This window comes from Myotis lucifugus, unplaced genomic scaffold (assembly GCF_000147115.1).
Source record: "Myotis lucifugus unplaced genomic scaffold, Myoluc2.0 scaffold_823, whole genome shotgun sequence".
NCBI classification, from domain to species: Eukaryota; Metazoa; Chordata; class Mammalia; order Chiroptera; family Vespertilionidae; genus Myotis; species Myotis lucifugus.
The window spans coordinates 1-9,593 of record NW_005871871.1 but is presented as its reverse complement, the minus strand read 5'-3'; positions in this window follow the sequence as shown (position 1 = coordinate 9,593).

Below are 9,593 nucleotides of genomic sequence, written 5' to 3'. Positions count from 1 at the left end.
TACGCTGAAGCTGTCCAGAGCTCTACGCTATCTCGTATTTCTGATCTTTTTCATTTGCTTTCTGGTTGGGTGTTTTTTGCTTCTTCGTATTTCAGATCTTTGACTTGATTCTTGCAATCCTCTGGTCTGCTGTTGGGAGTCTGTATAATATTCTTTATTTCAGTCAGTGTATGTTTAATTTCTAGTTGGTTCTTTATCACAACATTGAGGGTCTCACTAGATTTCTTGAGGATCTCACTATATTTATCGGCGGCTTCTATACAGTTCTTTAAAGACCTTAAAAGTGTGGTTTTGAATTCTGTGTCCAGCAGTTTGCTTTCCTCCTTTTCTTTCGTTTGTGTCCTGTTTCTTTGTCTCCGCATATTTTATGCTTCCCTGTGTTGATAAAGTGGTTTTCTGTGCTGAGTGTCCTCTTGGACCAGGTGGTTCAGCCTCTCCAATTACCTGAGGAGGACAGTCTTGGTGCACCCCCTTGTGGGCTTTGTGCACAGTCTTGTTGTAGTTAAGCCCTGATTGTTGTAGTTATCACTGGGAGGAATTGACCTCCAGGCCAATTGGCTGCGAAAATCAGCTGTGTCTGCAGTGGGAGAACTTCTTTGCTGGAGACACCCCTCTGGGGCAAGACTTGCTTCGATGGGGCTTTGGTGCTCACTGAGTCTGCTCCTGAGTGTGTCCTTTATGTTTCCAGGGAGCTGCAAACTGGATGGTCCCACTCTGACCTCTGGGCTTCCTGGCTCCAGGATCTCTAGGGAGGTGCTAATCTAGCCTTTGCCTGCGGCTACCCAGCAAAAGCCTCCCTGCAGGGCTTGGGCGGGGCGGGTCCCAGGGGATCAACAGGGCGGGGCTAGCAGTTATGGCTGCTCTCAGATTTGCCCTCAGAGGCTCTGCTTCTCAGTGTCCCAGTAATTGCTGCAAGCCCCTCGGAGAGAAAGGAGCCCTCGAGTTCCGACCGATGCCAGACAGTCCCGCTTCTCCCTTATGAGTCTGGGTCCCTAGAGACTCGCCCGAAACTGGAGCTCAGAGCCTGAGACTCCCTCCCGTTTGAAAACGACAACCGCGCCCTCAACCGCCAGCCCGCTCCACATGCAACCTCCGCACCTTAGTATTTTACTTCCACACTGCGCCTCCTCTGAGTCTCGGTATGCTTTTCTCTTTCCTTCTAGTTGTAGAATTTCCACTCAGCCAGCCTTCCTGTGGTTCTGGATGATGTCTGTTCCGTCTTTTAGTTGTATTTTTGAAGTGGTTGTTCGAGGCAGCAAACTTCGGTGTTTACCTATGCCGCCATCTTGGTTTTTTTCAGGAAGAGCTTCTTCACCCCAAATTACAAGCACCCCAACCCCAAGAGTGCAGGGCGATTATGACCCCATTTTGCAGAGGAGGGGACTGAGGCTCAGGAGAAATGAATCTGGTCCATTTCACATTTCCTGCATTCCAGGCACTGTGTGAAGGATTTTTTAAAAATTTAACAAGAAAATGATTTATTTCTGACACAGCCCAGTTCCCCCCACTGCACAGGAGTAGAAAAGAGTTACAGTCCAAGGTAGAGCTCCAAGCCTCCCAAGGCAGCAAGCCCGGCTCCCCCGAGACCCGTGCCCAGAGCCAGACTGAACTTGCACAGCAGGCAGGCCCAGCATGAAGTCAGACCCAGGCCTCAGCATGATGTGTCCTCCCACCAGGCCCTTTAAGCTTCCTAAACGCAGTCTCTCCCCCTTGTGCCCCGAGCCAGGCCAATTCCTAGCCTGTGAGACGCCAGAGAGCTTTCTCTGTGGAGTAATGAGCAGGTTATTGTGTCACATAAGCAAGACAATAACCCGTGAAACCTGGTGCTCCATAGGAAGGTTACAATGACTCCCCTATTGGAATCCAATGAGCACTGACAGCTCTTCCCATTTCTCTTCGCCATGGATGTGGGTGGTTTTGAAATGATTTTGTCGCAGATAGCTTTGTATTTGTTTCCCTATAGGTGGGAGCCAGCTAGGTGGAGTTGCCGGCGGTCAACCACAGTGGCTCTGACTAGTTGGTAGGCGACCTGGTTTGGTCTCAGAGGAAAGTCCGGGGTCTGTATAGGCCGGGGCCTGTGAGAGGCCTTCCACGTTGGCCAAGGGCCTCACCAGCCTCACATGGGCCCCCATCGTGCTGTTCTCCCTGCGGTGCCCACCCGCCCCAGCTGAGCGCTGGTGCAACTCCAGCCTGTACCGCATGGGATGCCCGAGGACCTGTGGCTTCCTCTGCTTTTTGTGGAAGAGCCACACTAGCACAGTGGTCAGCAAACTGTGGCTCTCGAGCCGCAGTTTGCCGACCACTGGTCTAGCACAATCACGTCAAACTCAAAGGCTAACGGGCCAAATAAACAAGGTGTAAGTGTATGTGGGCCCCAAAAATAAAAGCTTCAATTTTCATAGAAACGTAGGTTTATTTTGATAGAGACATGCTGAATACAAAGGGCTGAAACAAATGAGTCGATAACATAAAATAATAGAACCTTTTAATGAAACATTAACTTATCAGACACTGAATAACTGCACAAATTAATAAGTGTAATGCAAATAAACCTATTTTTCTTGTTCTCCAAAAGCGAAATATTTCCTGTTGCCCACATCAAACAAGTCAGTCCAAGACTAATGACAAGGCATTCCGCTGCTAAAATATTCGCTGCTATATCAGTGAGAGAAATGGTGTGCCTTTGCATAAGGTGCATGACGGAGATGAATGCAACACAATGACAGTAATCAGTCATTAGCGAACGTTGTACTTTGTTATTAATAACTAGAAGCCCATTGCACAGAGATTCACGCAATAGGCCTTCCTTCCCCTGCCTGCCAGCACCGATTTTCCTCCGGCACCCGGGACCCAGGCCTTTGGTCCGGCTGCAGCAGAGAAGCCAGGCCTCGAGGCTACGCTTCTCCCCTGTGGCCACAGCTAGGCTTGGCTTCCCCCTCCAGCCACAATGGAGAAACCAAGCCTCTTCAGTCTTGAGTCTTCAGTCTTCAGTCTTGCTCCATGCCTGCATATGCAAATTAACCTCCATCTTTGTTGGGTTAATTTGCATACCATCCTGATTGGCTGGTGGGCGTGGTGGAGTGACACCAATTTGCATGTTTCTCTTTTATTAGTATAGATTATGTTTAACAGGATGTTGTAAAAATAAAATTGCGAAATTTTTATTAAAACGTTTCTTACATACCGTTATATTGGCTGGAACACAAAAATGTTCGTTGTGGGCTGCATGTGGCCCACGGGCCGTGAGTTTGACATGCTGGTCTAGCCGCTCCTGAGTCAGGGACAAGGCAGGGGCTCCAGCCAGGGCCAGTGGAGTGTGCCCTACCTTTTCCCTGTGGACTCTGTGCTCTGTAGAAGCACCAGTCCCCAAAGAGGAAGAATTCTAAAGATGCTGAGGAGGACCATCTTGAAAGGCTTGGTGTTGAGCAACATGTTCCAGCCCAAACCCAAAGGATATCCCTCTGTCCCTTTCCCGTCACAGAGCTAACTGCATCCTGGCCCCACAACCACAAAGGAGAGGGCAAGAGCAAATGAAAGGCAGGCCCGCCCTATGCTGCTTCTTCTGGGAGGGTCTTCTGGACCAAATGAGGTCTCCTAACTTGGGCTCTTTGCATCAGAACAATTGGAAACAGCAGCTGGGACAAGGCAGCCTGCAGCTCCTGCTCTCAGGCCTGATAACAAGGTAGCACTTATTCTTACTCGGAGGCTGAGGTAATTCAAAAGGAGTTCATTCCAGGACCCGCTCCCTTTCCTTATCCACTAGGATGAAAAAGAAAGCAGCCTGTGTGAAGGGTTTTACATAAGTTATGTCGTTGAATCCTTGAATCTCCTTGTGTTAGGTCCCCAAACCACCCCAGGCTCCATGATTGGCTAGGACTCTCAGATTTAGAAAAGCTGATACACAGATGGTTACAGTTTATACAGGGAAAGGATGCAGATTAAAATCAGCAAACGCGCCAAAACCGGTTTGGCTCAGTGGATAGAGCGTTGTCCTGCGGACTGAATGGTCCCAGGTTCAATTCCAGTCAAGGGCATGTACCTGGGTTGCGGGCACATCCCCAGTGGGAGATGTGCAGGAGGCAGCTGATGGATGTTTCTCTCTCATCGATGTTTCTAACTCTCTATCTCTCTCCCTTCCTCTCTGTAAAAAATCAATAAAATATATTTTTTTTAAAAAATCAGCAAACAGCCGAAACCGGTTTGGCTCAGTGGATAGAGCGTCGGCCTGCGGACCGAAAGGTCTCAGGTTCGATTCCGGTCAAGGGCATGTACCTGGGTTGCGGGCACATCCCCAGTGGGAGATGTGCAGGAGGCAGCTGATGGATGTTTCTCTCTCATCGATGTTTCTAACTCTCTATCTCTCTCCCTTCCTCTCTGTAAAAAAAATCAATAAAATATTTAAAAAAAAAATCAGCAAACGGAAAAGGCACCTGGATTGAGACTAGGAGAGCTTGGGTGCAGCAGGAACAGCATGTGCCAAGGCCCAGAGGTGAGAGTGAGATGGTTTGTGCAAAAGAAAATCTTTAAAGTCCCAGCCCTAGAGCTTAGGGTGTACAGAACCCAAGTTGGTGTTGGGCAGGTGTGGCTCAGTGGCTGAGGGTTGACCCAGGAGCCAAGAGGTCGCTGGTTCGATTCCCATGGTGACCACATCACCCAAGGCCTGGGGCCACAGAAAGGAGGGTATGGCCCCAGGCCCTGCATGACTGAGAGCTGAAGGCACTGAACAGACTGGAGTTAGAGAAGTCAGTACAGAAAGGAGCTCCATTCCAGTCAGTGCTTTGTTTTCCAGTCACTGTTTTCTGCACATTTGAAGGCAATAGCAGGCTCACTATGAAAAACATAAAATGGAATGAAAAAATCATCTGTAATCCCAGCACCCAGAGATGGTCGTTGTTACCTGTTGGCTGTGTTTCCTGTCCTAAGTGTTCGTGTATAGAGAAAAAAGTTATATGTGTTGGTAGGTATGCCCATATGTACAAAGCAGAAATCATCTGATAAGTGTTCTGTATCCCTGAGAGCAAATCCTCCAACATCAACCACTCACCAAGCCCTCAGGGCAGCAGCCAAAACTCACCCTTTGCGTGCCGAAAGCAGTTTGGCTCAGTGGATAGAGCGTTGGCCTTCGGACTGAAAGGTCCCAGGTTCGATTCCGGTCAAGGGCATGTACCTTGGTTGTGGGCACATCCCTAGTGGGGGATGTGCAGGAGGCAGCTGATGGATGTTTCTCTCTCATCGATGTTTCTAACTCTCTATCTCTCTCCCTTCCTCTCTGTAAAAAATCAATAAAATATATTTTAAAAAAACAAAAAAAAAACCTCACCTTTGCTCTGAAGCTGAATGTTCCGCCCGCCCGCCTGCCCGAGACCTCGCAGTTCCCGAGATAAAATCTTGGGCGGGTGTGTGGGTGGGTGTGTGTGGCGGGAATGGGGACCCTGAGCTACCGAACCTGCATCTCCTCCCGAACCTGCATCTCCTCCCGCACCGCAGGCGGGCGGAGCGCACTCCCTTTGCTATGTGCCGCCCAGTTGTGCTTCTCCGAAGGAGATCGCACCTGCTCCTTCCCGCGTCTATAGTGCCTGCTCCTTTAAAACCGAATAAAACCGAATCAGCCTGAGAGGTACCCGCACCCGGCCCCAGGTGGGTCGGCCCGGGCAGTCGGCGCTGTGTGGGTGCTTGACTCCTTGCGGGGGGAAAATGTCACCATACGAGTCCAAGGTGGTTTGAGAGTACGTTCATTTTGTGTGTGTACATGATTAAATGTGTTTTTATTGATTTCAGAGAGAGGAAGGGCGAGAAGAGAAACATAGCTTTGCTGCTTCCTGCACGCCCCCTACTGGGATCCAGCCCAAACACGCCCTGTGCCCTGACTGGGAATCCAACCCCCGGACCCACTGGTCTCCTGCACTGGGCAGGCCGCAAACTGAGCCACAGGGGCCAGAGGGAGAGGGTGTGTATTAAAGCTGGGACAGTGAGGCAGGAAGGCTTAGCAAAGAAGCAGCAAGGGGAAACCCAGGAGGGGCTGCTCTGGTCTCTGAAAATGTTCTGTAGGAAAGAAAGGAGCCTGGGCGGGGCTGCTGAGCTCCCTGGGGAATTCAGGAAAGGGGGCCTTTTTCCTTTTTAAAAAACAAATATTTGTATTGTTGTCAGAGAGGAAGGGAGAGGGAGAGAGCACCCAGGGGACTGCCCATAGATGTTTCTGTTCATAGAAACATCAATGATGAGAGAGAAGCATGGATCTGCCGCCTCCTGCACGCCCCAACTGGGGATTGAGACCACAACCCAGGCATGTGCCCTCCTGGTTCATAGATCCGCGCTCAATCACTGAGCCATTCGGGCAGGGCAGGAAAAGGGGGCCTGGAGTCAGGTTCAGGGGTTGGCCTGGGTGCACCTGTCCCTGTCCATTGCTCCCCTCCTTGCTAATCTCCTGAGGTCCCTTAGAATTTAGATGAATGCCTGTGGGGGAAGAAGGGGGGAGGGGGAAGATGCACATGACTAGCCTATTACTAGTAGGACTTACATTTCATCGGAGTATATAGAGAAGAGAAAAGCAGACATTCAGGTCTCCACCAGCCCAAGGTGGCCCAGCTCCCCTGACCTTGTGAGCGCCTCTGTGCGACCTGTGAAGGGGCAGCAGGTGCCACTGCTGCATGGGGACCCTCACGTGATCCCCACCTGGTCATGACTTCCAACCAGGAGATGAGCCTCTTTTCTTTGGCCCCATCCTCCCCTGCATATGTTCTGTGGTACACCCACCCAGGGGGCTGCCCATCCCACACAGGGATTTTCCGCAGGGCCAGGGGAGTGGGAGGGGCTTAGTAGAGGGCCGAATGCAGAGGCCTGATCACTTTCAGATGAGTCACTGTAGGAGCTTTGGGAAGGTTCCAGAAGAGCCCCAGCCTCCCTCTTTGGGTGAGAACTTCTTGTGCATACTTACTCCTCCCCGGTAACTTGGGGTCAGATAGACTGGGCCCAGGGAGGGCAGGACTCTGGCAGCAAGTTAGGACACAGCTAAGTTAATGGCACAGACCCCCTGTCCAGTAGCAGCCGGGACCCACCATGGAGGGCAGAGCTTCCAGGAAGGATGGAGAGAATGAAGGTGGAAGGAAGGAAGGTTGGAGGAAGGAAGGAGGGAGAAAAGGAAGGTGGGAGAGAAGAAGGTGGGAGCAAGGAAGGAGGGAGGGTGGAAGGAAGAAGAAAGGATGGAAGGACAGAGAGAAGAAGGAGGGAGGAAGGGAGTAGGGAGAGAAGGAAGGAGGGAGGGAGGAAGGAGGGAGAAAGGAAGGTGCGGGTGAAGGAAGGAGAGAGGAATGAAGGAGGGAGGAGGGACGTCAAGAAGAAAGGGTCTCTGTGGCTCTGGAAAACAGGAGGAGCAGAAGGAGAATTGGCTAAGACCTACCTGGGTTCTGCTGGGTGTATGTCCTACAGTCTTCAGCCTCTGATTTGTTGCAGTCCTTAGGGATGACGAATATCCCTGAGGTCTGGCAGCACCTCTGTGTGGGGCGGTGGAAGGGGTACAAGTCTCTGCAGCAGCTCCACGTGGAGTCCTTGGGGGCCAGGGCCACGCTGCCTCGCCAATTCTCCGTTCTCACCACCTCCACCTTGCCTGGGGCCAGACAGCTCAGCATAAGGCCTGGCCGGTCCTGGGTGGAGGCCTGCCCTCCTCCTGGGCCTTATCTCTCCCGCATCCATTCAACTTTCTCCAGCACCCAGGTCCCATGTCCAGTGGCCTCTGTCTAGCCCACGGGTGGGGTCCTCACTGAGTGCTCACACCCCTACGGGCTCCTGACCTGACCTTGTGAGCGGGGCTACCAACCGCCCACCTTGGGTGCCACCCGGGTCACAGCCAGTGGCCCTTGGAAGTGATGCTCAGCCTCACTCAGGCCAGTGAGATGGCCCTGTCTACCCATGAGACTGGCCAAACGACTAAGTGGATGCTGGGCCTGGGCACTGGAGGGAAGGCAGATTGGGCAGGGCAGGCAGGAGGTCAGCATCTTTAAAAAAAATCTGTCTTTTCCCCCATTTATTTACTTATTTATTTTTATTTTATCGAGAGGAGGGTGTGAGAGAGGAACATCAATGATGAGAGAGTATCATTGATTGGCTGCCTCCAGCACACCCCACACTGGCCACGTGTCCTGACCAGGAATCCAACAGTGACCTTCTGATTCATAGATCGGTGCTCAACCACCGAGCCACACCAGCCAGGCTCATCTTTTTTATTTTTCCTTTTTAATTGAAAGAGAGAAACACAAGTTTGATTTATTCACTCATTAGTTCATTCTTGGATGTGCCCTGACCAGGGGTCGAACCCACAACCTTGGCATATGGGGATGACGCTCTAACCAACTGAGCTACCCAGCCAGGGCCTAGATGGGCTCATCTTTAGTTCCTTAAACTGATGACATCTGCAAAGACCCTCTTGCCAAATTAGGCAACACGTGTTCCAGGGATTCGGGTGTGGAATTCTTTCTCCAGCGCCTCCTTTCCGGCTGCTACAGTGATCAGCTCTCCCGCCTCCCTGTAGTGAGGACACCGTGGGTGGCATTTAGGGCCCAGCTGGATGGAGGACCCAGGAAAAGCTCCCCATTTCAAAATCCTTAAGTTCATCACATCTGCAAAGTCCTTTTGCCGTGTCAAGTAAGATTCGCCAGTTTGGGGGTTGCAATGTGGACATATGTGGGGACCATCATTTAATGCACCACATCCACTTTTTTAGGCTTTCAGTCTTTTTTTTTTTTTTTTTAAATGTATTTATTGATTTTTTACAGAGAGAGAGTTAGAAACATTGATGAGAGAGAAACATCGATCAGCTGCCTCTGCACACTCCCTACTGGGGATGTGCCCGCAACCAAGGTACATGCCCTTGACCGGAATCAAATCTGGGACCCTTGAGTCTGCAGGCCGACGCTCTATCCACTGAGCCAAACCCAGCTAGGGCTAATCTCTTTTTAATCAACATGTTTATCAAATCTTCTCTTTATAACAAGAAAGTAAATTTCAGCGATTTATTCTTCAATATTCATAAATTACTAATTAGTGAATCTTTACCTTGTAAAATCTCACTTTCATGTAATAAATTTAGTTCATATATGTAGATAAATTGCCTGCACACAAAGCAGTGCACTTACTGGCACTTTTAAGTACCATTTTCCCACAAGTCTTTGTAAAACATCACTGTTTTCCAAGGGAAGTCTTTGAGTTTCCTCAAAAAGTGGAAAAATGCTGAACAATCACAGCTCCAGAGCTGAGAAATATTAAAAACTACTCACCAAATCATACTGACATATGCTTTTGGGGTTGGGAATATATTGCACAATAAAGAGGAAACGTCGCTTGGTATCTTTCCTTGCCTTCCTCCCCACTTTCTTTCTTCACATTCATGGGTCAGACCAAGCTCATTTAAGATATGTTATCCTGGAATCTGTGGCAGAAATATCCATGACACTCCAAAATTAAAAATTTGCCAAGATTTTGTTTCTGATCCTACAACTGTGTGCATATAACTCTTTCACACTTTTTACTTTGGATTTAAATTTTTCTTTATGGCCCCTTACCAACTGGGATGGAAAAGTCGCATAGGCAGGCGCTTCATC